This window comes from Anomaloglossus baeobatrachus, unplaced genomic scaffold (genome assembly GCF_048569485.1).
Source record: "Anomaloglossus baeobatrachus isolate aAnoBae1 unplaced genomic scaffold, aAnoBae1.hap1 Scaffold_410, whole genome shotgun sequence".
NCBI classification, from domain to species: domain Eukaryota; kingdom Metazoa; phylum Chordata; class Amphibia; order Anura; family Aromobatidae; genus Anomaloglossus; species Anomaloglossus baeobatrachus.
This window is the reverse complement of record NW_027443436.1, coordinates 141,218-167,689: the sequence shown is the minus strand read 5'-3', so window position 1 is coordinate 167,689 and position 26,472 is coordinate 141,218. Positions and strand designations below refer to the sequence as shown.

At 61.6% G+C, this 26,472-nt stretch overlaps 25 non-coding genes across 25 annotated transcripts; all 25 read left to right on the top strand.

Annotated features, from left to right (window-relative positions):
- Positions 1-70: 70 nt before the first annotated feature.
- LOC142277353 (U1 spliceosomal RNA) lies at positions 71-234 on the top strand. Its single transcript, XR_012740518.1, has one exon. It is a non-coding gene; the product is annotated as a U1 spliceosomal RNA (small nuclear RNA).
- Positions 235-1,247: 1,013 nt separating this feature from the next.
- Positions 1,248-1,411, top strand: LOC142277351 (U1 spliceosomal RNA). The gene has a single exon (XR_012740516.1). It is a non-coding gene; the product is annotated as a U1 spliceosomal RNA (small nuclear RNA).
- A 906-nt stretch (positions 1,412-2,317) lies between these two features.
- LOC142277350 (U1 spliceosomal RNA) lies at positions 2,318-2,481 on the top strand. Its single transcript, XR_012740515.1, has one exon. It is a non-coding gene; the product is annotated as a U1 spliceosomal RNA (small nuclear RNA).
- An 896-nt stretch (positions 2,482-3,377) lies between these two features.
- Positions 3,378-3,541, top strand: LOC142277349 (U1 spliceosomal RNA). The gene has a single exon (XR_012740514.1). It is a non-coding gene; the product is annotated as a U1 spliceosomal RNA (small nuclear RNA).
- Positions 3,542-4,451: 910 nt separating this feature from the next.
- Positions 4,452-4,615, top strand: LOC142277348 (U1 spliceosomal RNA). The gene has a single exon (XR_012740513.1). It is a non-coding gene; the product is annotated as a U1 spliceosomal RNA (small nuclear RNA).
- Positions 4,616-5,536: 921 nt separating this feature from the next.
- LOC142277347 (U1 spliceosomal RNA) lies at positions 5,537-5,700 on the top strand. The gene has a single exon (XR_012740512.1). It is a non-coding gene; the product is annotated as a U1 spliceosomal RNA (small nuclear RNA).
- Positions 5,701-6,600: 900 nt separating this feature from the next.
- Positions 6,601-6,764, top strand: LOC142277346 (U1 spliceosomal RNA). The gene has a single exon (XR_012740511.1). It is a non-coding gene; the product is annotated as a U1 spliceosomal RNA (small nuclear RNA).
- Positions 6,765-7,665: 901 nt separating this feature from the next.
- Positions 7,666-7,829, top strand: LOC142277344 (U1 spliceosomal RNA). The gene has a single exon (XR_012740510.1). It is a non-coding gene; the product is annotated as a U1 spliceosomal RNA (small nuclear RNA).
- Positions 7,830-8,739: 910 nt separating this feature from the next.
- LOC142277343 (U1 spliceosomal RNA) lies at positions 8,740-8,903 on the top strand. Its single transcript, XR_012740509.1, has one exon. It is a non-coding gene; the product is annotated as a U1 spliceosomal RNA (small nuclear RNA).
- Positions 8,904-9,804: 901 nt separating this feature from the next.
- Positions 9,805-9,968, top strand: LOC142277342 (U1 spliceosomal RNA). The gene has a single exon (XR_012740508.1). It is a non-coding gene; the product is annotated as a U1 spliceosomal RNA (small nuclear RNA).
- A 925-nt stretch (positions 9,969-10,893) lies between these two features.
- Positions 10,894-11,057, top strand: LOC142277341 (U1 spliceosomal RNA). The gene has a single exon (XR_012740507.1). It is a non-coding gene; the product is annotated as a U1 spliceosomal RNA (small nuclear RNA).
- Positions 11,058-11,958: 901 nt separating this feature from the next.
- On the top strand, positions 11,959-12,122 carry LOC142277339 (U1 spliceosomal RNA). The gene has a single exon (XR_012740505.1). It is a non-coding gene; the product is annotated as a U1 spliceosomal RNA (small nuclear RNA).
- Positions 12,123-13,037: 915 nt separating this feature from the next.
- On the top strand, positions 13,038-13,201 carry LOC142277338 (U1 spliceosomal RNA). Its single transcript, XR_012740504.1, has one exon. It is a non-coding gene; the product is annotated as a U1 spliceosomal RNA (small nuclear RNA).
- Positions 13,202-14,106: 905 nt separating this feature from the next.
- LOC142277337 (U1 spliceosomal RNA) lies at positions 14,107-14,270 on the top strand. The gene has a single exon (XR_012740503.1). It is a non-coding gene; the product is annotated as a U1 spliceosomal RNA (small nuclear RNA).
- Positions 14,271-15,165: 895 nt separating this feature from the next.
- On the top strand, positions 15,166-15,329 carry LOC142277336 (U1 spliceosomal RNA). Its single transcript, XR_012740502.1, has one exon. It is a non-coding gene; the product is annotated as a U1 spliceosomal RNA (small nuclear RNA).
- Positions 15,330-16,249: 920 nt separating this feature from the next.
- LOC142277335 (U1 spliceosomal RNA) lies at positions 16,250-16,413 on the top strand. Its single transcript, XR_012740501.1, has one exon. It is a non-coding gene; the product is annotated as a U1 spliceosomal RNA (small nuclear RNA).
- Positions 16,414-17,329: 916 nt separating this feature from the next.
- On the top strand, positions 17,330-17,493 carry LOC142277537 (U1 spliceosomal RNA). Its single transcript, XR_012740684.1, has one exon. It is a non-coding gene; the product is annotated as a U1 spliceosomal RNA (small nuclear RNA).
- A 901-nt stretch (positions 17,494-18,394) lies between these two features.
- LOC142277536 (U1 spliceosomal RNA) lies at positions 18,395-18,558 on the top strand. Its single transcript, XR_012740683.1, has one exon. It is a non-coding gene; the product is annotated as a U1 spliceosomal RNA (small nuclear RNA).
- Positions 18,559-19,468: 910 nt separating this feature from the next.
- Positions 19,469-19,632, top strand: LOC142277535 (U1 spliceosomal RNA). The gene has a single exon (XR_012740682.1). It is a non-coding gene; the product is annotated as a U1 spliceosomal RNA (small nuclear RNA).
- Positions 19,633-20,532: 900 nt separating this feature from the next.
- On the top strand, positions 20,533-20,696 carry LOC142277534 (U1 spliceosomal RNA). The gene has a single exon (XR_012740681.1). It is a non-coding gene; the product is annotated as a U1 spliceosomal RNA (small nuclear RNA).
- Positions 20,697-21,601: 905 nt separating this feature from the next.
- Positions 21,602-21,765, top strand: LOC142277532 (U1 spliceosomal RNA). The gene has a single exon (XR_012740680.1). It is a non-coding gene; the product is annotated as a U1 spliceosomal RNA (small nuclear RNA).
- Positions 21,766-22,670: 905 nt separating this feature from the next.
- Positions 22,671-22,834, top strand: LOC142277530 (U1 spliceosomal RNA). The gene has a single exon (XR_012740678.1). It is a non-coding gene; the product is annotated as a U1 spliceosomal RNA (small nuclear RNA).
- Positions 22,835-23,759: 925 nt separating this feature from the next.
- On the top strand, positions 23,760-23,923 carry LOC142277529 (U1 spliceosomal RNA). Its single transcript, XR_012740677.1, has one exon. It is a non-coding gene; the product is annotated as a U1 spliceosomal RNA (small nuclear RNA).
- Positions 23,924-24,838: 915 nt separating this feature from the next.
- On the top strand, positions 24,839-25,002 carry LOC142277528 (U1 spliceosomal RNA). The gene has a single exon (XR_012740676.1). It is a non-coding gene; the product is annotated as a U1 spliceosomal RNA (small nuclear RNA).
- A 902-nt stretch (positions 25,003-25,904) lies between these two features.
- Positions 25,905-26,068, top strand: LOC142277485 (U1 spliceosomal RNA). Its single transcript, XR_012740637.1, has one exon. It is a non-coding gene; the product is annotated as a U1 spliceosomal RNA (small nuclear RNA).
- The last annotated feature ends 404 nt before the right edge of the window (positions 26,069-26,472 follow it).

Sequence of the window (26,472 nt, the reverse complement as noted above, 5' to 3'; positions counted from 1 at the left end):
CGCCGGAGACTCCGCGATGTAGCGGGCCTGCGCCGGAGGGGCGCCCGTCGAGCCGGCGCGCTCCCAACTCATACTTACCTGGCAGGGGAGATACCATGATCACTAAGGTGGTTCTCCCAGGGTGAGGCTCATCCATTGCACTCCGGGTGTGCTGACCCCTGCGATTTCCCCAAATGCGGGAAACTCGACTGCATAATTTGTGGTAGTGGGGGACTGCGTTCGCGCTTTCCCCTGATTTGCTCTGGTCAAAGATAGACAGATACACGCTGCTGCTTGGGGGGCTCCACGAGCCAACAGGTGTGCGAGTCTCCTTTTGCTGCCTGCTGCGAGGGACTCTCAAGCAAGCACAGCCTGTTGGTGCCCCCTTGTGGCCCCATCTAGAAGCTGCCAAAGGGAAGCCGCTCGCTTTGCTGCTGGCTTTTGGTATCTGGGATTTGTTGTGAGCCTTTTTTAAAAGAGAGGAGGGGAGGGGAGGGGAGGGGAGGGGAGGGGAGGGGAGGGGAGGGGAGGGGAGGGGAGGGGAGGGGAGGGGAGGGGAGGGGAGGGGAGGGGAGGGGAGGGGAGGGGAGGGGAGGGGAGGGGGGGAGGGGGGGGTTCCTTCCTTGGTCTTTGTTTTTTCGTTTTCCTCTCTCCGTTTAAACCCTTAACTCTTGATTTGGCGTCCTGATATCTTTGCTTGGCTGCTTTGGACACACCGGCCGAGTTCCCCCTGGGCCCGCTGGCTGTGGATGCCTCCGCTGGTGTAGTGACAGGAATTGGCCTTTGGTTCAGCCGGGAGGGGAGCTTTGTAGCGAGCGCCAGCGGGCACGCTCCAAAGATGGCACTTGCGGCTGCAGCAGCAGGAAGTGCACGGCCGGGCCCTTTTTTGCGGCCGCCTGGTGGGGCTGCCGACGTTGAGCCTCCGACGCCGGGCCTCTTCCTGCCGCCCTGAGCGAGCAGCCGGAGCTGCAGCCTTCTGCCTGTTTACAGGCGTCGAACGCACGTTGGGCTCCGAAGCCGCCGCCCCGCTATGCAAATGACTCTGGCTTGCTGTGCATCTTGGACGACGGCCTTCGCCTTGAGCTTGGCCTGCCATGGGGGGGATGGAAGGGGTGTAGCCGGCTCCCAGGCTGCTGGCCTCGGTGGCACCCTCTCGAAGGAACGCCTGGCTTTGGCCCCGGATCCCGCCTCACCCCACCGCCCGAGACTCCGCGATGTAGCGGGCCTGCGCCGGAGGGGCGCCCGTCGAGCCGGCGCGCTCCCAACTCATACTTACCTGGCAGGGGAGATACCATGATCACTAAGGTGGTTCTCCCAGGGTGAGGCTCATCCATTGCACTCCGGGTGTGCTGACCCCTGCGATTTCCCCAAATGCGGGAAACTCGACTGCATAATTTGTGGTAGTGGGGGACTGCGTTCGCGCTTTCCCCTGATTTGCTCTGGTCAAAGATAGACAGATACACGCTGCTGCTTGGGGGGCTCCACGAGCCAACAGGTGTGCGAGTCTCCTTTTGCTGCCTGCTGCGAGGGACTCTCAAGCAAGCACAGCCTGTTGGTGCCCCCTTGTGGCCCCATCTAGAAGCTGCCAAAGGGAAGCCGCTCGCTTTGCTGCTGGCTTTTGGTATCTGGGATTTGTTGTGAGCCTTTTTTAAAAGAGAGGAGGGGAGGGGAGGGGAGGGGGGGGGTTCCTTCCTTGGTCTTTGTTTTTTCGTTTTCCTCTCTCCGTTTAAACCCTTAACTCTTGATTTGGCGTCCTGATATCTTTGCTTGGCTGCTTTGGACACACCGGCCGAGTTCCCCCTGGGCCCGCTGGCTGTGGATGCCTCCGCTGGTGTAGTGACAGGAATTGGCCTTTGGTTCAGCCGGGAGGGGAGCTTTGTAGCGAGCGCCAGCGGGCACGCTCCAAAGATGGCACTTGCGGCTGCAGCAGCAGGAAGTGCACGGCCGGGCCCTTTTTTGCGGCCGCCTGGTGGGGCTGCCGACGTTGAGCCTCCGACGCCGGGCCTCTTCCTGCCGCCCTGAGCGAGCAGCCGGAGCTGCAGCCTTCTGCCTGTTTACAGGCGTCGAACGCACGTTGGGCTCCGAAGCCGCCGCCCCGCTATGCAAATGACTCTGGCTTGCTGTGCATCTTGGACGACGGCCTTCGCCTTGAGCTTGGCCTGCCATGGGGGGGATGGAAGGGGTGTAGCCGGCTCCCAGGCTGCTGGCCTCGGTGGCACCCTCTCGAAGGAACGCCTGGCTTTGGCCCCGGATCCCGCCTCACCCCACCGCCGGAGACTCCGCGATGTAGCGGGCCTGCGCCGGAGGGGCGCCCGTCGAGCCGGCGCGCTCCCAACTCATACTTACCTGGCAGGGGAGATACCATGATCACTAAGGTGGTTCTCCCAGGGTGAGGCTCATCCATTGCACTCCGGGTGTGCTGACCCCTGCGATTTCCCCAAATGCGGGAAACTCGACTGCATAATTTGTGGTAGTGGGGGACTGCGTTCGCGCTTTCCCCTGATTTGCTCTGGTCAAAGATAGACAGATACACGCTGCTGCTTGGGGGGCTCCACGAGCCAACAGGTGTGCGAGTCTCCTTTTGCTGCCTGCTGCGAGGGACTCTCAAGCAAGCACAGCCTGTTGGTGCCCCCTTGTGGCCCCATCTAGAAGCTGCCAAAGGGAAGCCGCTCGCTTTGCTGCTGGCTTTTGGTATCTGGGATTTGTTGTGAGCCTTTTTTAAAAGAGAGGAGGGGAGGGGGGGGGTTCCTTCCTTGGTCTTTGTTTTTTCGTTTTCCTCTCTCCGTTTAAACCCTTAACTCTTGATTTGGCGTCCTGATATCTTTGCTTGGCTGCTTTGGACACACCGGCCGAGTTCCCCCTGGGCCCGCTGGCTGTGGATGCCTCCGCTGGTGTAGTGACAGGAATTGGCCTTTGGTTCAGCCGGGAGGGGAGCTTTGTAGCGAGCGCCAGCGGGCACGCTCCAAAGATGGCACTTGCGGCTGCAGCAGCAGGAAGTGCACGGCCGGGCCCTTTTTTGCGGCCGCCTGGTGGGGCTGCCGACGTTGAGCCTCCGACGCCGGGCCTCTTCCTGCCGCCCTGAGCGAGCAGCCGGAGCTGCAGCCTTCTGCCTGTTTACAGGCGTCGAACGCACGTTGGGCTCCGAAGCCGCCGCCCCGCTATGCAAATGACTCTGGCTTGCTGTGCATCTTGGACGACGGCCTTCGCCTTGAGCTTGGCCTGCCATGGGGGGGATGGAAGGGGTGTAGCCGGCTCCCAGGCTGCTGGCCTCGGTGGCACCCTCTCGAAGGAACGCCTGGCTTTGGCCCCGGATCCCGCCTCACCCCACCGCCCGAGACTCCGCGATGTAGCGGGCCTGCGCCGGAGGGGCGCCCGTCGAGCCGGCGCGCTCCCAACTCATACTTACCTGGCAGGGGAGATACCATGATCACTAAGGTGGTTCTCCCAGGGTGAGGCTCATCCATTGCACTCCGGGTGTGCTGACCCCTGCGATTTCCCCAAATGCGGGAAACTCGACTGCATAATTTGTGGTAGTGGGGGACTGCGTTCGCGCTTTCCCCTGATTTGCTCTGGTCAAAGATAGACAGATACACGCTGCTGCTTGGGGGGCTCCACGAGCCAACAGGTGTGCGAGTCTCCTTTTGCTGCCTGCTGCGAGGGACTCTCAAGCAAGCACAGCCTGTTGGTGCCCCCTTGTGGCCCCATCTAGAAGCTGCCAAAGGGAAGCCGCTCGCTTTGCTGCTGGCTTTTGGTATCTGGGATTTGTTGTGAGCCTTTTTTAAAAGAGAGGAGGGGAGGGGAGGGGAGGGGAGGGGGGGGTTCCTTCCTTGGTCTTTGTTTTTTCGTTTTCCTCTCTCCGTTTAAACCCTTAACTCTTGATTTGGCGTCCTGATATCTTTGCTTGGCTGCTTTGGACACACCGGCCGAGTTCCCCCTGGGCCCGCTGGCTGTGGATGCCTCCGCTGGTGTAGTGACAGGAATTGGCCTTTGGTTCAGCCGGGAGGGGAGCTTTGTAGCGAGCGCCAGCGGGCACGCTCCAAAGATGGCACTTGCGGCTGCAGCAGCAGGAAGTGCACGGCCGGGCCCTTTTTTGCGGCCGCCTGGTGGGGCTGCCGACGTTGAGCCTCCGACGCCGGGCCTCTTCCTGCCGCCCTGAGCGAGCAGCCGGAGCTGCAGCCTTCTGCCTGTTTACAGGCGTCGAACGCACGTTGGGCTCCGAAGCCGCCGCCCCGCTATGCAAATGACTCTGGCTTGCTGTGCATCTTGGACGACGGCCTTCGCCTTGAGCTTGGCCTGCCATGGGGGGGATGGAAGGGGTGTAGCCGGCTCCCAGGCTGCTGGCCTCGGTGGCACCCTCTCGAAGGAACGCCTGGCTTTGGCCCCGGATCCCGCCTCACCCCACCGCCCGAGACTCCGCGATGTAGCGGGCCTGCGCCGGAGGGGCGCCCGTCGAGCCGGCGCGCTCCCAACTCATACTTACCTGGCAGGGGAGATACCATGATCACTAAGGTGGTTCTCCCAGGGTGAGGCTCATCCATTGCACTCCGGGTGTGCTGACCCCTGCGATTTCCCCAAATGCGGGAAACTCGACTGCATAATTTGTGGTAGTGGGGGACTGCGTTCGCGCTTTCCCCTGATTTGCTCTGGTCAAAGATAGACAGATACACGCTGCTGCTTGGGGGGCTCCACGAGCCAACAGGTGTGCGAGTCTCCTTTTGCTGCCTGCTGCGAGGGACTCTCAAGCAAGCACAGCCTGTTGGTGCCCCCTTGTGGCCCCATCTAGAAGCTGCCAAAGGGAAGCCGCTCGCTTTGCTGCTGGCTTTTGGTATCTGGGATTTGTTGTGAGCCTTTTTTAAAAGAGAGGAGGGGAGGGGAGGGGAGGGGAGGGGAGGGGAGGGGGGGGGTTCCTTCCTTGGTCTTTGTTTTTTCGTTTTCCTCTCTCCGTTTAAACCCTTAACTCTTGATTTGGCGTCCTGATATCTTTGCTTGGCTGCTTTGGACACACCGGCCGAGTTCCCCCTGGGCCCGCTGGCTGTGGATGCCTCCGCTGGTGTAGTGACAGGAATTGGCCTTTGGTTCAGCCGGGAGGGGAGCTTTGTAGCGAGCGCCAGCGGGCACGCTCCAAAGATGGCACTTGCGGCTGCAGCAGCAGGAAGTGCACGGCCGGGCCCTTTTTTGCGGCCGCCTGGTGGGGCTGCCGACGTTGAGCCTCCGACGCCGGGCCTCTTCCTGCCGCCCTGAGCGAGCAGCCGGAGCTGCAGCCTTCTGCCTGTTTACAGGCGTCGAACGCACGTTGGGCTCCGAAGCCGCCGCCCCGCTATGCAAATGACTCTGGCTTGCTGTGCATCTTGGACGACGGCCTTCGCCTTGAGCTTGGCCTGCCATGGGGGGGATGGAAGGGGTGTAGCCGGCTCCCAGGCTGCTGGCCTCGGTGGCACCCTCTCGAAGGAACGCCTGGCTTTGGCCCCGGATCCCGCCTCACCCCACCGCCCGAGACTCCGCGATGTAGCGGGCCTGCGCCGGAGGGGCGCCCGTCGAGCCGGCGCGCTCCCAACTCATACTTACCTGGCAGGGGAGATACCATGATCACTAAGGTGGTTCTCCCAGGGTGAGGCTCATCCATTGCACTCCGGGTGTGCTGACCCCTGCGATTTCCCCAAATGCGGGAAACTCGACTGCATAATTTGTGGTAGTGGGGGACTGCGTTCGCGCTTTCCCCTGATTTGCTCTGGTCAAAGATAGACAGATACACGCTGCTGCTTGGGGGGCTCCACGAGCCAACAGGTGTGCGAGTCTCCTTTTGCTGCCTGCTGCGAGGGACTCTCAAGCAAGCACAGCCTGTTGGTGCCCCCTTGTGGCCCCATCTAGAAGCTGCCAAAGGGAAGCCGCTCGCTTTGCTGCTGGCTTTTGGTATCTGGGATTTGTTGTGAGCCTTTTTTAAAAGAGAGGAGGGGAGGGGAGGGGGGGGTTCCTTCCTTGGTCTTTGTTTTTTCGTTTTCCTCTCTCCGTTTAAACCCTTAACTCTTGATTTGGCGTCCTGATATCTTTGCTTGGCTGCTTTGGACACACCGGCCGAGTTCCCCCTGGGCCCGCTGGCTGTGGATGCCTCCGCTGGTGTAGTGACAGGAATTGGCCTTTGGTTCAGCCGGGAGGGGAGCTTTGTAGCGAGCGCCAGCGGGCACGCTCCAAAGATGGCACTTGCGGCTGCAGCAGCAGGAAGTGCACGGCCGGGCCCTTTTTTGCGGCCGCCTGGTGGGGCTGCCGACGTTGAGCCTCCGACGCCGGGCCTCTTCCTGCCGCCCTGAGCGAGCAGCCGGAGCTGCAGCCTTCTGCCTGTTTACAGGCGTCGAACGCACGTTGGGCTCCGAAGCCGCCGCCCCGCTATGCAAATGACTCTGGCTTGCTGTGCATCTTGGACGACGGCCTTCGCCTTGAGCTTGGCCTGCCATGGGGGGGATGGAAGGGGTGTAGCCGGCTCCCAGGCTGCTGGCCTCGGTGGCACCCTCTCGAAGGAACGCCTGGCTTTGGCCCCGGATCCCGCCTCACCCCACCGCCCGAGACTCCGCGATGTAGCGGGCCTGCGCCGGAGGGGCGCCCGTCGAGCCGGCGCGCTCCCAACTCATACTTACCTGGCAGGGGAGATACCATGATCACTAAGGTGGTTCTCCCAGGGTGAGGCTCATCCATTGCACTCCGGGTGTGCTGACCCCTGCGATTTCCCCAAATGCGGGAAACTCGACTGCATAATTTGTGGTAGTGGGGGACTGCGTTCGCGCTTTCCCCTGATTTGCTCTGGTCAAAGATAGACAGATACACGCTGCTGCTTGGGGGGCTCCACGAGCCAACAGGTGTGCGAGTCTCCTTTTGCTGCCTGCTGCGAGGGACTCTCAAGCAAGCACAGCCTGTTGGTGCCCCCTTGTGGCCCCATCTAGAAGCTGCCAAAGGGAAGCCGCTCGCTTTGCTGCTGGCTTTTGGTATCTGGGATTTGTTGTGAGCCTTTTTTAAAAGAGAGGAGGGGAGGGGAGGGGGGGGGTTCCTTCCTTGGTCTTTGTTTTTTCGTTTTCCTCTCTCCGTTTAAACCCTTAACTCTTGATTTGGCGTCCTGATATCTTTGCTTGGCTGCTTTGGACACACCGGCCGAGTTCCCCCTGGGCCCGCTGGCTGTGGATGCCTCCGCTGGTGTAGTGACAGGAATTGGCCTTTGGTTCAGCCGGGAGGGGAGCTTTGTAGCGAGCGCCAGCGGGCACGCTCCAAAGATGGCACTTGCGGCTGCAGCAGCAGGAAGTGCACGGCCGGGCCCTTTTTTGCGGCCGCCTGGTGGGGCTGCCGACGTTGAGCCTCCGACGCCGGGCCTCTTCCTGCCGCCCTGAGCGAGCAGCCGGAGCTGCAGCCTTCTGCCTGTTTACAGGCGTCGAACGCACGTTGGGCTCCGAAGCCGCCGCCCCGCTATGCAAATGACTCTGGCTTGCTGTGCATCTTGGACGACGGCCTTCGCCTTGAGCTTGGCCTGCCATGGGGGGGATGGAAGGGGTGTAGCCGGCTCCCAGGCTGCTGGCCTCGGTGGCACCCTCTCGAAGGAACGCCTGGCTTTGGCCCCGGATCCCGCCTCACCCCACCGCCCGAGACTCCGCGATGTAGCGGGCCTGCGCCGGAGGGGCGCCCGTCGAGCCGGCGCGCTCCCAACTCATACTTACCTGGCAGGGGAGATACCATGATCACTAAGGTGGTTCTCCCAGGGTGAGGCTCATCCATTGCACTCCGGGTGTGCTGACCCCTGCGATTTCCCCAAATGCGGGAAACTCGACTGCATAATTTGTGGTAGTGGGGGACTGCGTTCGCGCTTTCCCCTGATTTGCTCTGGTCAAAGATAGACAGATACACGCTGCTGCTTGGGGGGCTCCACGAGCCAACAGGTGTGCGAGTCTCCTTTTGCTGCCTGCTGCGAGGGACTCTCAAGCAAGCACAGCCTGTTGGTGCCCCCTTGTGGCCCCATCTAGAAGCTGCCAAAGGGAAGCCGCTCGCTTTGCTGCTGGCTTTTGGTATCTGGGATTTGTTGTGAGCCTTTTTTAAAAGAGAGGAGGGGAGGGGAGGGGAGGGGAGGGGGGGGTTCCTTCCTTGGTCTTTGTTTTTTCGTTTTCCTCTCTCCGTTTAAACCCTTAACTCTTGATTTGGCGTCCTGATATCTTTGCTTGGCTGCTTTGGACACACCGGCCGAGTTCCCCCTGGGCCCGCTGGCTGTGGATGCCTCCGCTGGTGTAGTGACAGGAATTGGCCTTTGGTTCAGCCGGGAGGGGAGCTTTGTAGCGAGCGCCAGCGGGCACGCTCCAAAGATGGCACTTGCGGCTGCAGCAGCAGGAAGTGCACGGCCGGGCCCTTTTTTGCGGCCGCCTGGTGGGGCTGCCGACGTTGAGCCTCCGACGCCGGGCCTCTTCCTGCCGCCCTGAGCGAGCAGCCGGAGCTGCAGCCTTCTGCCTGTTTACAGGCGTCGAACGCACGTTGGGCTCCGAAGCCGCCGCCCCGCTATGCAAATGACTCTGGCTTGCTGTGCATCTTGGACGACGGCCTTCGCCTTGAGCTTGGCCTGCCATGGGGGGGATGGAAGGGGTGTAGCCGGCTCCCAGGCTGCTGGCCTCGGTGGCACCCTCTCGAAGGAACGCCTGGCTTTGGCCCCGGATCCCGCCTCACCCCACCGCCGGAGACTCCGCGATGTAGCGGGCCTGCGCCGGAGGGGCGCCCGTCGAGCCGGCGCGCTCCCAACTCATACTTACCTGGCAGGGGAGATACCATGATCACTAAGGTGGTTCTCCCAGGGTGAGGCTCATCCATTGCACTCCGGGTGTGCTGACCCCTGCGATTTCCCCAAATGCGGGAAACTCGACTGCATAATTTGTGGTAGTGGGGGACTGCGTTCGCGCTTTCCCCTGATTTGCTCTGGTCAAAGATAGACAGATACACGCTGCTGCTTGGGGGGCTCCACGAGCCAACAGGTGTGCGAGTCTCCTTTTGCTGCCTGCTGCGAGGGACTCTCAAGCAAGCACAGCCTGTTGGTGCCCCCTTGTGGCCCCATCTAGAAGCTGCCAAAGGGAAGCCGCTCGCTTTGCTGCTGGCTTTTGGTATCTGGGATTTGTTGTGAGCCTTTTTTAAAAGAGAGGAGGGGAGGGGAGGGGGGGGGTTCCTTCCTTGGTCTTTGTTTTTTCGTTTTCCTCTCTCCGTTTAAACCCTTAACTCTTGATTTGGCGTCCTGATATCTTTGCTTGGCTGCTTTGGACACACCGGCCGAGTTCCCCCTGGGCCCGCTGGCTGTGGATGCCTCCGCTGGTGTAGTGACAGGAATTGGCCTTTGGTTCAGCCGGGAGGGGAGCTTTGTAGCGAGCGCCAGCGGGCACGCTCCAAAGATGGCACTTGCGGCTGCAGCAGCAGGAAGTGCACGGCCGGGCCCTTTTTTGCGGCCGCCTGGTGGGGCTGCCGACGTTGAGCCTCCGACGCCGGGCCTCTTCCTGCCGCCCTGAGCGAGCAGCCGGAGCTGCAGCCTTCTGCCTGTTTACAGGCGTCGAACGCACGTTGGGCTCCGAAGCCGCCGCCCCGCTATGCAAATGACTCTGGCTTGCTGTGCATCTTGGACGACGGCCTTCGCCTTGAGCTTGGCCTGCCATGGGGGGGATGGAAGGGGTGTAGCCGGCTCCCAGGCTGCTGGCCTCGGTGGCACCCTCTCGAAGGAACGCCTGGCTTTGGCCCCGGATCCCGCCTCACCCCACCGCCCGAGACTCCGCGATGTAGCGGGCCTGCGCCGGAGGGGCGCCCGTCGAGCCGGCGCGCTCCCAACTCATACTTACCTGGCAGGGGAGATACCATGATCACTAAGGTGGTTCTCCCAGGGTGAGGCTCATCCATTGCACTCCGGGTGTGCTGACCCCTGCGATTTCCCCAAATGCGGGAAACTCGACTGCATAATTTGTGGTAGTGGGGGACTGCGTTCGCGCTTTCCCCTGATTTGCTCTGGTCAAAGATAGACAGATACACGCTGCTGCTTGGGGGGCTCCACGAGCCAACAGGTGTGCGAGTCTCCTTTTGCTGCCTGCTGCGAGGGACTCTCAAGCAAGCACAGCCTGTTGGTGCCCCCTTGTGGCCCCATCTAGAAGCTGCCAAAGGGAAGCCGCTCGCTTTGCTGCTGGCTTTTGGTATCTGGGATTTGTTGTGAGCCTTTTTTAAAGGAGGGGAGGGGAGGGGAGGGGAGGGGAGGGGAGGGGAGGGGAGGGGGGGGTTCCTTCCTTGGTCTTTGTTTTTTCGTTTTCCTCTCTCCGTTTAAACCCTTAACTCTTGATTTGGCGTCCTGATATCTTTGCTTGGCTGCTTTGGACACACCGGCCGAGTTCCCCCTGGGCCCGCTGGCTGTGGATGCCTCCGCTGGTGTAGTGACAGGAATTGGCCTTTGGTTCAGCCGGGAGGGGAGCTTTGTAGCGAGCGCCAGCGGGCACGCTCCAAAGATGGCACTTGCGGCTGCAGCAGCAGGAAGTGCACGGCCGGGCCCTTTTTTGCGGCCGCCTGGTGGGGCTGCCGACGTTGAGCCTCCGACGCCGGGCCTCTTCCTGCCGCCCTGAGCGAGCAGCCGGAGCTGCAGCCTTCTGCCTGTTTACAGGCGTCGAACGCACGTTGGGCTCCGAAGCCGCCGCCCCGCTATGCAAATGACTCTGGCTTGCTGTGCATCTTGGACGACGGCCTTCGCCTTGAGCTTGGCCTGCCATGGGGGGGATGGAAGGGGTGTAGCCGGCTCCCAGGCTGCTGGCCTCGGTGGCACCCTCTCGAAGGAACGCCTGGCTTTGGCCCCGGATCCCGCCTCACCCCACCGCCCGAGACTCCGCGATGTAGCGGGCCTGCGCCGGAGGGGCGCCCGTCGAGCCGGCGCGCTCCCAACTCATACTTACCTGGCAGGGGAGATACCATGATCACTAAGGTGGTTCTCCCAGGGTGAGGCTCATCCATTGCACTCCGGGTGTGCTGACCCCTGCGATTTCCCCAAATGCGGGAAACTCGACTGCATAATTTGTGGTAGTGGGGGACTGCGTTCGCGCTTTCCCCTGATTTGCTCTGGTCAAAGATAGACAGATACACGCTGCTGCTTGGGGGGCTCCACGAGCCAACAGGTGTGCGAGTCTCCTTTTGCTGCCTGCTGCGAGGGACTCTCAAGCAAGCACAGCCTGTTGGTGCCCCCTTGTGGCCCCATCTAGAAGCTGCCAAAGGGAAGCCGCTCGCTTTGCTGCTGGCTTTTGGTATCTGGGATTTGTTGTGAGCCTTTTTTAAAAGAGAGGAGGGGAGGGGAGGGGGGGGGTTCCTTCCTTGGTCTTTGTTTTTTCGTTTTCCTCTCTCCGTTTAAACCCTTAACTCTTGATTTGGCGTCCTGATATCTTTGCTTGGCTGCTTTGGACACACCGGCCGAGTTCCCCCTGGGCCCGCTGGCTGTGGATGCCTCCGCTGGTGTAGTGACAGGAATTGGCCTTTGGTTCAGCCGGGAGGGGAGCTTTGTAGCGAGCGCCAGCGGGCACGCTCCAAAGATGGCACTTGCGGCTGCAGCAGCAGGAAGTGCACGGCCGGGCCCTTTTTTGCGGCCGCCTGGTGGGGCTGCCGACGTTGAGCCTCCGACGCCGGGCCTCTTCCTGCCGCCCTGAGCGAGCAGCCGGAGCTGCAGCCTTCTGCCTGTTTACAGGCGTCGAACGCACGTTGGGCTCCGAAGCCGCCGCCCCGCTATGCAAATGACTCTGGCTTGCTGTGCATCTTGGACGACGGCCTTCGCCTTGAGCTTGGCCTGCCATGGGGGGGATGGAAGGGGTGTAGCCGGCTCCCAGGCTGCTGGCCTCGGTGGCACCCTCTCGAAGGAACGCCTGGCTTTGGCCCCGGATCCCGCCTCACCCCACCGCCGGAGACTCCGCGATGTAGCGGGCCTGCGCCGGAGGGGCGCCCGTCGAGCCGGCGCGCTCCCAACTCATACTTACCTGGCAGGGGAGATACCATGATCACTAAGGTGGTTCTCCCAGGGTGAGGCTCATCCATTGCACTCCGGGTGTGCTGACCCCTGCGATTTCCCCAAATGCGGGAAACTCGACTGCATAATTTGTGGTAGTGGGGGACTGCGTTCGCGCTTTCCCCTGATTTGCTCTGGTCAAAGATAGACAGATACACGCTGCTGCTTGGGGGGCTCCACGAGCCAACAGGTGTGCGAGTCTCCTTTTGCTGCCTGCTGCGAGGGACTCTCAAGCAAGCACAGCCTGTTGGTGCCCCCTTGTGGCCCCATCTAGAAGCTGCCAAAGGGAAGCCGCTCGCTTTGCTGCTGGCTTTTGGTATCTGGGATTTGTTGTGAGCCTTTTTTAAAAGAGAGGAGGGGAGGGGAGGGGAGGGGAGGGGAGGGGGGGGTTCCTTCCTTGGTCTTTGTTTTTTCGTTTTCCTCTCTCCGTTTAAACCCTTAACTCTTGATTTGGCGTCCTGATATCTTTGCTTGGCTGCTTTGGACACACCGGCCGAGTTCCCCCTGGGCCCGCTGGCTGTGGATGCCTCCGCTGGTGTAGTGACAGGAATTGGCCTTTGGTTCAGCCGGGAGGGGAGCTTTGTAGCGAGCGCCAGCGGGCACGCTCCAAAGATGGCACTTGCGGCTGCAGCAGCAGGAAGTGCACGGCCGGGCCCTTTTTTGCGGCCGCCTGGTGGGGCTGCCGACGTTGAGCCTCCGACGCCGGGCCTCTTCCTGCCGCCCTGAGCGAGCAGCCGGAGCTGCAGCCTTCTGCCTGTTTACAGGCGTCGAACGCACGTTGGGCTCCGAAGCCGCCGCCCCGCTATGCAAATGACTCTGGCTTGCTGTGCATCTTGGACGACGGCCTTCGCCTTGAGCTTGGCCTGCCATGGGGGGGATGGAAGGGGTGTAGCCGGCTCCCAGGCTGCTGGCCTCGGTGGCACCCTCTCGAAGGAACGCCTGGCTTTGGCCCCGGATCCCGCCTCACCCCACCGCCCGAGACTCCGCGATGTAGCGGGCCTGCGCCGGAGGGGCGCCCGTCGAGCCGGCGCGCTCCCAACTCATACTTACCTGGCAGGGGAGATACCATGATCACTAAGGTGGTTCTCCCAGGGTGAGGCTCATCCATTGCACTCCGGGTGTGCTGACCCCTGCGATTTCCCCAAATGCGGGAAACTCGACTGCATAATTTGTGGTAGTGGGGGACTGCGTTCGCGCTTTCCCCTGATTTGCTCTGGTCAAAGATAGACAGATACACGCTGCTGCTTGGGGGGCTCCACGAGCCAACAGGTGTGCGAGTCTCCTTTTGCTGCCTGCTGCGAGGGACTCTCAAGCAAGCACAGCCTGTTGGTGCCCCCTTGTGGCCCCATCTAGAAGCTGCCAAAGGGAAGCCGCTCGCTTTGCTGCTGGCTTTTGGTATCTGGGATTTGTTGTGAGCCTTTTTTAAAAGAGGGGAGGGGAGGGGAGGGGAGGGGGGGGTTCCTTCCTTGGTCTTTGTTTTTTCGTTTTCCTCTCTCCGTTTAAACCCTTAACTCTTGATTTGGCGTCCTGATATCTTTGCTTGGCTGCTTTGGACACACCGGCCGAGTTCCCCCTGGGCCCGCTGGCTGTGGATGCCTCCGCTGGTGTAGTGACAGGAATTGGCCTTTGGTTCAGCCGGGAGGGGAGCTTTGTAGCGAGCGCCAGCGGGCACGCTCCAAAGATGGCACTTGCGGCTGCAGCAGCAGGAAGTGCACGGCCGGGCCCTTTTTTGCGGCCGCCTGGTGGGGCTGCCGACGTTGAGCCTCCGACGCCGGGCCTCTTCCTGCCGCCCTGAGCGAGCAGCCGGAGCTGCAGCCTTCTGCCTGTTTACAGGCGTCGAACGCACGTTGGGCTCCGAAGCCGCCGCCCCGCTATGCAAATGACTCTGGCTTGCTGTGCATCTTGGACGACGGCCTTCGCCTTGAGCTTGGCCTGCCATGGGGGGGATGGAAGGGGTGTAGCCGGCTCCCAGGCTGCTGGCCTCGGTGGCACCCTCTCGAAGGAACGCCTGGCTTTGGCCCCGGATCCCGCCTCACCCCACCGCCCGAGACTCCGCGATGTAGCGGGCCTGCGCCGGAGGGGCGCCCGTCGAGCCGGCGCGCTCCCAACTCATACTTACCTGGCAGGGGAGATACCATGATCACTAAGGTGGTTCTCCCAGGGTGAGGCTCATCCATTGCACTCCGGGTGTGCTGACCCCTGCGATTTCCCCAAATGCGGGAAACTCGACTGCATAATTTGTGGTAGTGGGGGACTGCGTTCGCGCTTTCCCCTGATTTGCTCTGGTCAAAGATAGACAGATACACGCTGCTGCTTGGGGGGCTCCACGAGCCAACAGGTGTGCGAGTCTCCTTTTGCTGCCTGCTGCGAGGGACTCTCAAGCAAGCACAGCCTGTTGGTGCCCCCTTGTGGCCCCATCTAGAAGCTGCCAAAGGGAAGCCGCTCGCTTTGCTGCTGGCTTTTGGTATCTGGGATTTGTTGTGAGCCTTTTTTAAAAGAGAGGAGGGGAGGGGGGGGTTCCTTCCTTGGTCTTTGTTTTTTCGTTTTCCTCTCTCCGTTTAAACCCTTAACTCTTGATTTGGCGTCCTGATATCTTTGCTTGGCTGCTTTGGACACACCGGCCGAGTTCCCCCTGGGCCCGCTGGCTGTGGATGCCTCCGCTGGTGTAGTGACAGGAATTGGCCTTTGGTTCAGCCGGGAGGGGAGCTTTGTAGCGAGCGCCAGCGGGCACGCTCCAAAGATGGCACTTGCGGCTGCAGCAGCAGGAAGTGCACGGCCGGGCCCTTTTTTGCGGCCGCCTGGTGGGGCTGCCGACGTTGAGCCTCCGACGCCGGGCCTCTTCCTGCCGCCCTGAGCGAGCAGCCGGAGCTGCAGCCTTCTGCCTGTTTACAGGCGTCGAACGCACGTTGGGCTCCGAAGCCGCCGCCCCGCTATGCAAATGACTCTGGCTTGCTGTGCATCTTGGACGACGGCCTTCGCCTTGAGCTTGGCCTGCCATGGGGGGGATGGAAGGGGTGTAGCCGGCTCCCAGGCTGCTGGCCTCGGTGGCACCCTCTCGAAGGAACGCCTGGCTTTGGCCCCGGATCCCGCCTCACCCCACCGCCCGAGACTCCGCGATGTAGCGGGCCTGCGCCGGAGGGGCGCCCGTCGAGCCGGCGCGCTCCCAACTCATACTTACCTGGCAGGGGAGATACCATGATCACTAAGGTGGTTCTCCCAGGGTGAGGCTCATCCATTGCACTCCGGGTGTGCTGACCCCTGCGATTTCCCCAAATGCGGGAAACTCGACTGCATAATTTGTGGTAGTGGGGGACTGCGTTCGCGCTTTCCCCTGATTTGCTCTGGTCAAAGATAGACAGATACACGCTGCTGCTTGGGGGGCTCCACGAGCCAACAGGTGTGCGAGTCTCCTTTTGCTGCCTGCTGCGAGGGACTCTCAAGCAAGCACAGCCTGTTGGTGCCCCCTTGTGGCCCCATCTAGAAGCTGCCAAAGGGAAGCCGCTCGCTTTGCTGCTGGCTTTTGGTATCTGGGATTTGTTGTGAGCCTTTTTTAAAAGAGAGGAGGGGAGGGGAGGGGAGGGGAGGGGAGGGGAGGGGGGGGTTCCTTCCTTGGTCTTTGTTTTTTCGTTTTCCTCTCTCCGTTTAAACCCTTAACTCTTGATTTGGCGTCCTGATATCTTTGCTTGGCTGCTTTGGACACACCGGCCGAGTTCCCCCTGGGCCCGCTGGCTGTGGATGCCTCCGCTGGTGTAGTGACAGGAATTGGCCTTTGGTTCAGCCGGGAGGGGAGCTTTGTAGCGAGCGCCAGCGGGCACGCTCCAAAGATGGCACTTGCGGCTGCAGCAGCAGGAAGTGCACGGCCGGGCCCTTTTTTGCGGCCGCCTGGTGGGGCTGCCGACGTTGAGCCTCCGACGCCGGGCCTCTTCCTGCCGCCCTGAGCGAGCAGCCGGAGCTGCAGCCTTCTGCCTGTTTACAGGCGTCGAACGCACGTTGGGCTCCGAAGCCGCCGCCCCGCTATGCAAATGACTCTGGCTTGCTGTGCATCTTGGACGACGGCCTTCGCCTTGAGCTTGGCCTGCCATGGGGGGGATGGAAGGGGTGTAGCCGGCTCCCAGGCTGCTGGCCTCGGTGGCACCCTCTCGAAGGAACGCCTGGCTTTGGCCCCGGATCCCGCCTCACCCCACCGCCGGAGACTCCGCGATGTAGCGGGCCTGCGCCGGAGGGGCGCCCGTCGAGCCGGCGCGCTCCCAACTCATACTTACCTGGCAGGGGAGATACCATGATCACTAAGGTGGTTCTCCCAGGGTGAGGCTCATCCATTGCACTCCGGGTGTGCTGACCCCTGCGATTTCCCCAAATGCGGGAAACTCGACTGCATAATTTGTGGTAGTGGGGGACTGCGTTCGCGCTTTCCCCTGATTTGCTCTGGTCAAAGATAGACAGATACACGCTGCTGCTTGGGGGGCTCCACGAGCCAACAGGTGTGCGAGTCTCCTTTTGCTGCCTGCTGCGAGGGACTCTCAAGCAAGCACAGCCTGTTGGTGCCCCCTTGTGGCCCCATCTAGAAGCTGCCAAAGGGAAGCCGCTCGCTTTGCTGCTGGCTTTTGGTATCTGGGATTTGTTGTGAGCCTTTTTTAAAAGAGAGGAGGGGAGGGGAGGGGAGGGGAGGGGAGGGGGGGGGTTCCTTCCTTGGTCTTTGTTTTTTCGTTTTCCTCTCTCCGTTTAAACCCTTAACTCTTGATTTGGCGTCCTGATATCTTTGCTTGGCTGCTTTGGACACACCGGCCGAGTTCCCCCTGGGCCCGCTGGCTGTGGATGCCTCCGCTGGTGTAGTGACAGGAATTGGCCTTTGGTTCAGCCGGGAGGGGAGCTTTGTAGCGAGCGCCAGCGGGCACGCTCCAAAGATGGCACTTGCGGCTGCAGCAGCAGGAAGTGCACGGCCGGGCCCTTTTTTGCGGCCGCCTGGTGGGGCTGCCGACGTTGAGCCTCCGACGCCGGGCCTCTTCCTGCCGCCCTGAGCGAGCAGCCGGAGCTGCAGCCTTCTGCCTGTTTACAGGCGTCGAACGCACGTTGGGCTCCGAAGCCGCCGCCCCGCTATGCAAATGACTCTGGCTTGCTGTGCATCTTGGACGACGGCCTTCGCCTTGAGCTTGGCCTGCCATGGGGGGGATGGAAGGGGTGTAGCCGGCTCCCAGGCTGCTGGCCTCGGTGGCACCCTCTCGAAGGAACGCCTGGCTTTGGCCCCGGATCCCGCCTCACCCCACCGCCCGAGACTCCGCGATGTAGCGGGCCTGCGCCGGAGGGGCGCCCGTCGAGCCGGCGCGCTCCCAACTCATACTTACCTGGCAGGGGAGATACCATGATCACTAAGGTGGTTCTCCCAGGGTGAGGCTCATCCATTGCACTCCGGGTGTGCTGACCCCTGCGATTTCCCCAAATGCGGGAAACTCGACTGCATAATTTGTGGTAGTGGGGGACTGCGTTCGCGCTTTCCCCTGATTTGCTCTGGTCAAAGATAGACAGATACACGCTGCTGCTTGGGGGGCTCCACGAGCCAACAGGTGTGCGAGTCTCCTTTTGCTGCCTGCTGCGAGGGACTCTCAAGCAAGCACAGCCTGTTGGTGCCCCCTTGTGGCCCCATCTAGAAGCTGCCAAAGGGAAGCCGCTCGCTTTGCTGCTGGCTTTTGGTATCTGGGATTTGTTGTGAGCCTTTTTTAAAAGAGAGGAGGGGAGGGGAGGGGGGGGGTTCCTTCCTTGGTCTTTGTTTTTTCGTTTTCCTCTCTCCGTTTAAACCCTTAACTCTTGATTTGGCGTCCTGATATCTTTGCTTGGCTGCTTTGGACACACCGGCCGAGTTCCCCCTGGGCCCGCTGGCTGTGGATGCCTCCGCTGGTGTAGTGACAGGAATTGGCCTTTGGTTCAGCCGGGAGGGGAGCTTTGTAGCGAGCGCCAGCGGGCACGCTCCAAAGATGGCACTTGCGGCTGCAGCAGCAGGAAGTGCACGGCCGGGCCCTTTTTTGCGGCCGCCTGGTGGGGCTGCCGACGTTGAGCCTCCGACGCCGGGCCTCTTCCTGCCGCCCTGAGCGAGCAGCCGGAGCTGCAGCCTTCTGCCTGTTTACAGGCGTCGAACGCACGTTGGGCTCCGAAGCCGCCGCCCCGCTATGCAAATGACTCTGGCTTGCTGTGCATCTTGGACGACGGCCTTCGCCTTGAGCTTGGCCTGCCATGGGGGGGATGGAAGGGGTGTAGCCGGCTCCCAGGCTGCTGGCCTCGGTGGCACCCTCTCGAAGGAACGCCTGGCTTTGGCCCCGGATCCCGCCTCACCCCACCGCCCGAGACTCTGCGATGTAGCGGGCCTGCGCCGGAGGGGCGCCCGTCGAGCCGGCGCGCTCCCAACTCATACTTACCTGGCAGGGGAGATACCATGATCACTAAGGTGGTTCTCCCAGGGTGAGGCTCATCCATTGCACTCCGGGTGTGCTGACCCCTGCGATTTCCCCAAATGCGGGAAACTCGACTGCATAATTTGTGGTAGTGGGGGACTGCGTTCGCGCTTTCCCCTGATTTGCTCTGGTCAAAGATAGACAGATACACGCTGCTGCTTGGGGGGCTCCACGAGCCAACAGGTGTGCGAGTTTCCTTTTGCTGCCTGCTGCGAGGGACTCTCAAGCAAGCACAGCCTGTTGGTGCCCCCTTGTGGCCCCATCTAGAAGCTGCCAAAGGGAAGCCGCTCGCTTTGCTGCTGGCTTTTGGTATCTGGGATTTGTTGTGAGCCTTTTTTAAAAGAGAGGAGGGGAGGGGAGGGGAGGGGAGGGGGGGGTTCCTTCCTTGGTCTTTGTTTTTTCGTTTTCCTCTCTCCGTTTAAACCCTTAACTCTTGATTTGGCGTCCTGATATCTTTGCTTGGCTGCTTTGGACACACCGGCCGAGTTCCCCCTGGGCCCGCTGGCTGTGGATGCCTCCGCTGGTGTAGTGACAGGAATTGGCCTTTGGTTCAGCCGGGAGGGGAGCTTTGTAGCGAGCGCCAGCGGGCACGCTCCAAAGATGGCACTTGCGGCTGCAGCAGCAGGAAGTGCACGGCCGGGCCCTTTTTTGCGGCCGCCTGGTGGGGCTGCCGACGTTGAGCCTCCGACGCCGGGCCTCTTCCTGCCGCCCTGAGCGAGCAGCCGGAGCTGCAGCCTTCTGCCTGTTTACAGGCGTCGAACGCACGTTGGGCTCCGAAGCCGCCGCCCCGCTATGCAAATGACTCTGGCTTGCTGTGCATCTTGGACGACGGCCTTCGCCTTGAGCTTGGCCTGCCATGGGGGGGATGGAAGGGGTGTAGCCGGCTCCCAGGCTGCTGGCCTCGGTGGCACCCTCTCGAAGGAACGCCTGGCTTTGGCCCCGGATCCCGCCTCACCCCACCGCCCGAGACTCCGCGATGTAGCGGGCCTGCGCCGGAGGGGCGCCCGTCGAGCCGGCGCGCTCCCAACTCATACTTACCTGGCAGGGGAGATACCATGATCACTAAGGTGGTTCTCCCAGGGTGAGGCTCATCCATTGCACTCCGGGTGTGCTGACCCCTGCGATTTCCCCAAATGCGGGAAACTCGACTGCATAATTTGTGGTAGTGGGGGACTGCGTTCGCGCTTTCCCCTGATTTGCTCTGGTCAAAGATAGACAGATACACGCTGCTGCTTGGGGGGCTCCACGAGCCAACAGGTGTGCGAGTCTCCTTTTGCTGCCTGCTGCGAGGGACTCTCAAGCAAGCACAGCCTGTTGGTGCCCCCTTGTGGCCCCATCTAGAAGCTGCCAAAGGGAAGCCGCTCGCTTTGCTGCTGGCTTTTGGTATCTGGGATTTGTTGTGAGCCTTTTTTAAAAGAGAGGAGGGGAGGGGAGGGGGGGGTTCCTTCCTTGGTCTTTGTTTTTTCGTTTTCCTCTCTCCGTTTAAACCCTTAACTCTTGATTTGGCGTCCTGATATCTTTGCTTGGCTGCTTTGGACACACCGGCCGAGTTCCCCCTGGGCCCGCTGGCTGTGGATGCCTCCGCTGGTGTAGTGACAGGAATTGGCCTTTGGTTCAGCCGGGAGGGGAGCTTTGTAGCGAGCGCCAGCGGGCACGCTCCAAAGATGGCACTTGCGGCTGCAGCAGCAGGAAGTGCACGGCCGGGCCCTTTTTTGCGGCCGCCTGGTGGGGCTGCCGACGTTGAGCCTCCGACGCCGGGCCTCTTCCTGCCGCCCTGAGCGAGCAGCCGGAGCTGCAGCCTTCTGCCTGTTTACAGGCGTCGAACGCACGTTGGGCTCCGAAGCCGCCGCCCCGCTATGCAAATGACTCTGGCTTGCTGTGCATCTTGGACGACGGCCTTCGCCTTGAGCTTGGCCTGCCATGGGGGGGATGGAAGGGGTGTAGCCGGCTCCCAGGCTGCTGGCCTCGGTGGCACCCTCTCGAAGGAACGCCTGGCTTTGGCCCCGGATCCCGCCTCACCCCACCGCCGGAGACTCCGCGATGTAGCGGGCCTGCGCCGGAGGGGCGCCCGTCGAGCCGGCGCGCTCCCAACTCATACTTACCTGGCAGGGGAGATACCATGATCACTAAGGTGGTTCTCCCAGGGTGAGGCTCATCCATTGCACTCCGGGTGTGCTGACCCCTGCGATTTCCCCAAATGCGGGAAACTCGACTGCATAATTTGTGGTAGTGGGGGACTGCGTTCGCGCTTTCCCCTGATTTGCTCTGGTCAAAGATAGACAGATACACGCTGCTGCTTGGGGGGCTCCACGAGCCAACAGGTGTGCGAGTCTCCTTTTGCTGCCTGCTGCGAGGGACTCTCAAGCAAGCACAGCCTGTTGGTGCCCCCTTGTGGCCCCATCTAGAAGCTGCCAAAGGGAAGCCGCTCGCTTTGCTGCTGGCTTTTGGTATCTGGGATTTGTTGTGAGCCTTTTTTAAAAGAGAGGAGGGGAGGGGAGGGGAGGGGGGGGTTCCTTCCTTGGTCTTTGTTTTTTCGTTTTCCTCTCTCCGTTTAAACCCTTAACTCTTGATTTGGCGTCCTGATATCTTTGCTTGGCTGCTTTGGACACACCGGCCGAGTTCCCCCTGGGCCCGCTGGCTGTGGATGCCTCCGCTGGTGTAGTGACAGGAATTGGCCTTTGGTTCAGCCGGGAGGGGAGCTTTGTAGCGAGCGCCAGCGGGCACGCTCCAAAGATGGCACTTGCGGCTGCAGCAGCAGGAAGTGCACGGCCGGGCCCTTTTTTGCGGCCGCCTGGTGGGGCTGCCGACGTTGAGCCTCCGACGCCGGGCCTCTTCCTGCCGCCCTGAGCGAGCAGCCGGAGCTGCAGCCTTCTGCCTGTTTACAGGCGTCGAACGCACGTTGGGCTCCGAAGCCGCCGCCCCGCTATGCAAATGACTCTGGCTTGCTGTGCATCTTGGACGACGGCCTTCGCCTTGAGCTTGGCCTGCCATGGGGGGGATGGAAGGGGTGTAGCCGGCTCCCAGGCTGCTGGCCTCGGTGGCACCCTCTCGAAGGAACGCCTGGCTTTGGCCCCGGATCCCGCCTCACCCCACCGCCCGAGACTCCGCGATGTAGCGGGCCTGCGCCGGAGGGGCGCCCGTCGAGCCGGCGCGCTCCCAACTCATACTTACCTGGCAGGGGAGATACCATGATCACTAAGGTGGTTCTCCCAGGGTGAGGCTCATCCATTGCACTCCGGGTGTGCTGACCCCTGCGATTTCCCCAAATGCGGGAAACTCGACTGCATAATTTGTGGTAGTGGGGGACTGCGTTCGCGCTTTCCCCTGATTTGCTCTGGTCAAAGATAGACAGATACACGCTGCTGCTTGGGGGGCTCCACGAGCTAACAGGTGTGCGAGTCTCCTTTTGCTGCCTGCTGCGAGGGACTCTCAAGCAAGCACAGCCTGTTGGTGCCCCCTTGTGGCCCCATCTAGAAGCTGCCAAAGGGAAGCCGCTCGCTTTGCTGCTGGCTTTTGGTATCTGGGATTTGTTGTGAGCCTTTTTTAAAAGAGAGGAGGGGAGGGGAGGGGAGGGGGGGGTTCCTTCCTTGGTCTTTGTTTTTTCGTTTTCCTCTCTCCGTTTAAACCCTTAACTCTTGATTTGGCGTCCTGATATCTTTGCTTGGCTGCTTTGGACACACCGGCCGAGTTCCCCCTGGGCCCGCTGGCTGTGGATGCCTCCGCTGGTGTAGTGACAGGAATTGGCCTTTGGTTCAGCCGGGAGGGGAGCTTTGTAGCGAGCGCCAGCGGGCACGCTCCAAAGATGGCACTTGCGGCTGCAGCAGCAGGAAGTGCACGGCCGGGCCCTTTTTTGCGGCCGCCTGGTGGGGCTGCCGACGTTGAGCCTCCGACGCCGGGCCTCTTCCTGCCGCCCTGAGCGAGCAGCCGGAGCTGCAGCCTTCTGCCTGTTTACAGGCGTCGAACGCACGTTGGGCTCCGAAGCCGCCGCCCCGCTATGCAAATGACTCTGGCTTGCTGTGCATCTTGGACGACGGCCTTCGCCTTGAGCTTGGCCTGCCATGGGGGGGATGGAAGGGGTGTAGCCGGCTCCCAGGCTGCTGGCCTCGGTGGCACCCTCTCGAAGGAACGCCTGGCTTTGGCCCCGGATCCCGCCTCACCCCACCGCCCGAGACTCCGCGATGTAGCGGGCCTGCGCCGGAGGGGCGCCCGTCGAGCCGGCGCGCTCCCAACTCATACTTACCTGGCAGGGGAGATACCATGATCACTAAGGTGGTTCTCCCAGGGTGAGGCTCATCCATTGCACTCCGGGTGTGCTGACCCCTGCGATTTCCCCAAATGCGGGAAACTCGACTGCATAATTTGTGGTAGTGGGGGACTGCGTTCGCGCTTTCCCCTGATTTGCTCTGGTCAAAGATAGACAGATACACGCTGCTGCTTGGGGGGCTCCACGAGCCAACAGGTGTGCGAGTCTCCTTTTGCTGCCTGCTGCGAGGGACTCTCAAGCAAGCACAGCCTGTTGGTGCCCCCTTGTGGCCCCATCTAGAAGCTGCCAAAGGGAAGCCGCTCGCTTTGCTGCTGGCTTTTGGTATCTGGGATTTGTTGTGAGCCTTTTTTAAAAGAGAGGAGGGGAGGGGAGGGGAGGGGAGGGGAGGGGAGGGGGGGGGGGGGTTCCTTCCTTGGTCTTTGTTTTTTCGTTTTCCTCTCTCCGTTTAAACCCTTAACTCTTGATTTGGCGTCCTGATATCTTTGCTTGGCTGCTTTGGACACACCGGCCGAGTTCCCCCTGGGCCCGCTGGCTGTGGATGCCTCCGCTGGTGTAGTGACAGGAATTGGCCTTTGGTTCAGCCGGGAGGGGAGCTTTGTAGCGAGCGCCAGCGGGCACGCTCCAAAGATGGCACTTGCGGCTGCAGCAGCAGGAAGTGCACGGCCGGGCCCTTTTTTGCGGCCGCCTGGTGGGGCTGCCGACGTTGAGCCTCCGACGCCGGGCCTCTTCCTGCCGCCCTGAGCGAGCAGCCGGAGCTGCAGCCTTCTGCCTGTTTACAGGCGTCGAACGCACGTTGGGCTCCGAAGCCGCCGCCCCGCTATGCAAATGACTCTGGCTTGCTGTGCATCTTGGACGACGGCCTTCGCCTTGAGCTTGGCCTGCCATGGGGGGGATGGAAGGGGTGTAGCCGGCTCCCAGGCTGCTGGCCTCGGTGGCACCCTCTCGAAGGAACGCCTGGCTTTGGCCCCGGATCCCGCCTCACCCCACCGCCCGAGACTCCGCGATGTAGCGGGCCTGCGCCGGAGGGGCGCCCGTCGAGCCGGCGCGCTCCCAACTCATACTTACCTGGCAGGGGAGATACCATGATCACTAAGGTGGTTCTCCCAGGGTGAGGCTCATCCATTGCACTCCGGGTGTGCTGACCCCTGCGATTTCCCCAAATGCGGGAAACTCGACTGCATAATTTGTGGTAGTGGGGGACTGCGTTCGCGCTTTCCCCTGATTTGCTCTGGTCAAAGATAGACAGATACACGCTGCTGCTTGGGGGGCTCCACGAGCCAACAGGTGTGCGAGTCTCCTTTTGCTGCCTGCTGCGAGGGACTCTCAAGCAAGCACAGCCTGTTGGTGCCCCCTTGTGGCCCCATCTAGAAGCTGCCAAAGGGAAGCCGCTCGCTTTGCTGCTGGCTTTTGGTATCTGGGATTTGTTGTGAGCCTTTTTTAAAAGAGAGGAGGGGAGGGGAGGGGAGGGGAGGGGAGGGGGGGGTTCCTTCCTTGGTCTTTGTTTTTTCGTTTTCCTCTCTCCGTTTAAACCCTTAACTCTTGATTTGGCGTCCTGATATCTTTGCTTGGCTGCTTTGGACACACCGGCCGAGTTCCCCCTGGGCCCGCTGGCTGTGGATGCCTCCGCTGGTGTAGTGACAGGAATTGGCCTTTGGTTCAGCCGGGAGGGGAGCTTTGTAGCGAGCGCCAGCGGGCACGCTCCAAAGATGGCACTTGCGGCTGCAGCAGCAGGAAGTGCACGGCCGGGCCCTTTTTTGCGGCCGCCTGGTGGGGCTGCCGACGTTGAGCCTCCGACGCCGGGCCTCTTCCTGCCGCCCTGAGCGAGCAGCCGGAGCTGCAGCCTTCTGCCTGTTTACAGGCGTCGAACGCACGTTGGGCTCCGAAGCCGCCGCCCCGCTATGCAAATGACTCTGGCTTGCTGTGCATCTTGGACGACGGCCTTCGCCTTGAGCTTGGCCTGCCATGGGGGGGATGGAAGGGGTGTAGCCGGCTCCCAGGCTGCTGGCCTCGGTGGCACCCTCTCGAAGGAACGCCTGGCTTTGGCCCCGGATCCCGCCTCACCCCACCGCCCGAGACTCCGCGATGTAGCGGGCCTGCGCCGGAGGGGCGCCCGTCGAGCCGGCGCGCTCCCAACTCATACTTACCTGGCAGGGGAGATACCATGATCACTAAGGTGGTTCTCCCAGGGTGAGGCTCATCCATTGCACTCCGGGTGTGCTGACCCCTGCGATTTCCCCAAATGCGGGAAACTCGACTGCATAATTTGTGGTAGTGGGGGACTGCGTTCGCGCTTTCCCCTGATTAGCTCTGGTCAAAGATAGACAGATACACGCTGCTGCTTGGGGGGCTCCACGAGCCAACAGGTGTGCGAGTCTCCTTTTGCTGCCTGCTGCGAGGGACTCTCAAGCAAGCACAGCCTGTTGGTGCCCCCTTGTGGCCCCATCTAGAAGCTGCCAAAGGGAAGCTGCTCGCTTTGCTGCTGGCTTTTGGTATCTGGGATTTGTTGTGAGCCTTTTTTAAAAGAGAGGAGGGGAGGGGAGGGGAGGGGGTTCCTTCCTTTGTCTTTGTTTTTTCGTTTTCCTCTCTCCGTTTAAACCCTTAACTCTTGATTTGGCGTCCTGATATCTTTGCTTGGCTGCTTTGGACACACCGGCCGAGTTCCCCCTGGGCCCGGTGGCTGTGGATTCCTCGGCTGGTGTAGTGACAGGAATTGGCCTTTGGTTCAGCCGGGAGGGGAGCTTTGTAGCGAGCGGCAGCGGGCACGCTCCAAAGATGGCACTTGCGGCTGCAGCAGCAGGAAGTGCACGGCCGGGCCCTTTTTTGCGGCCGCCTGGTGGGGCTGCCGACGTTGAGCCTCCCACGCCGGGCCTCTTCCTGCCGCCCTGAGCGAGCAGCCGGAGCTGCAGCCGTCTGCCTGTTTACAGGCGTCGAACGCACGTTGGGCTCCGAAGCCGCCGCCCCGCTATGCAAATGACTCTGGCTTGCTGTGCATCTTGGACGACGGCCTTCGCCTTGAGTTTGGCCTGCCATGGGGGGGATGGAAGGGGTGTAGCCGGCTCCCAGGCTGCTGGCCTCGGTGGCACCCTCTCGAAGGAACGCCTGGCTTTGGCCCCGGATCCCGCCTCACCCCACCGCCCGAGACTCCGCGATGTAGCGGGCCTGCGCCGGAGGGGCGCCCGTCGAGCCGGCGCGCTCCCAACTCATACTTACCTGGCAGGGGAGATACCATGATCACTAAGGCGGTTCTCCCAGGGTGAGGCTCATCCATTGCACTCCGGGTGTGCTGACCCCTGCGATTTCCCCAAATGCGGGAAACTCGACTGCATAATTTGTGGTAGTGGGGGACTGCGTTCGCGCTTTCCCCTGATTAGCTCTGGTCAAAGATAGACAGATACACGCTGCTGCTTGGGGGGCTCCACGAGCCAACAGGTGTGCGAGTCTCCTTTTGCTGCCTGCTGCGAGGGACTCTCAAGCAAGCACAGCCTGTTGGTGCCCCCTTGTGGCCCCATCTAGAAGCTGCCAAAGGGAAGCTGCTCGCTTTGCTGCTGGCTTTTGGTATCTGGGATTTGTTGTGAGCCTTTTTTAAAAGAGAGGAGGGGAGGGGAGGGGGTTCCTTCCTTGGTCTTTGTTTTTTCGTTTTCCTCTCTCCGTTTAAACCCTTAACTCTTGATTTGGCGTCCTGATATCTTTGCTTGGCTGCTTTGGACACACCGGCCGAGTTCCCCCTGGGCCTGGTGGCTGTGGATTCCTCGGCTGGTGTAGTGACAGGA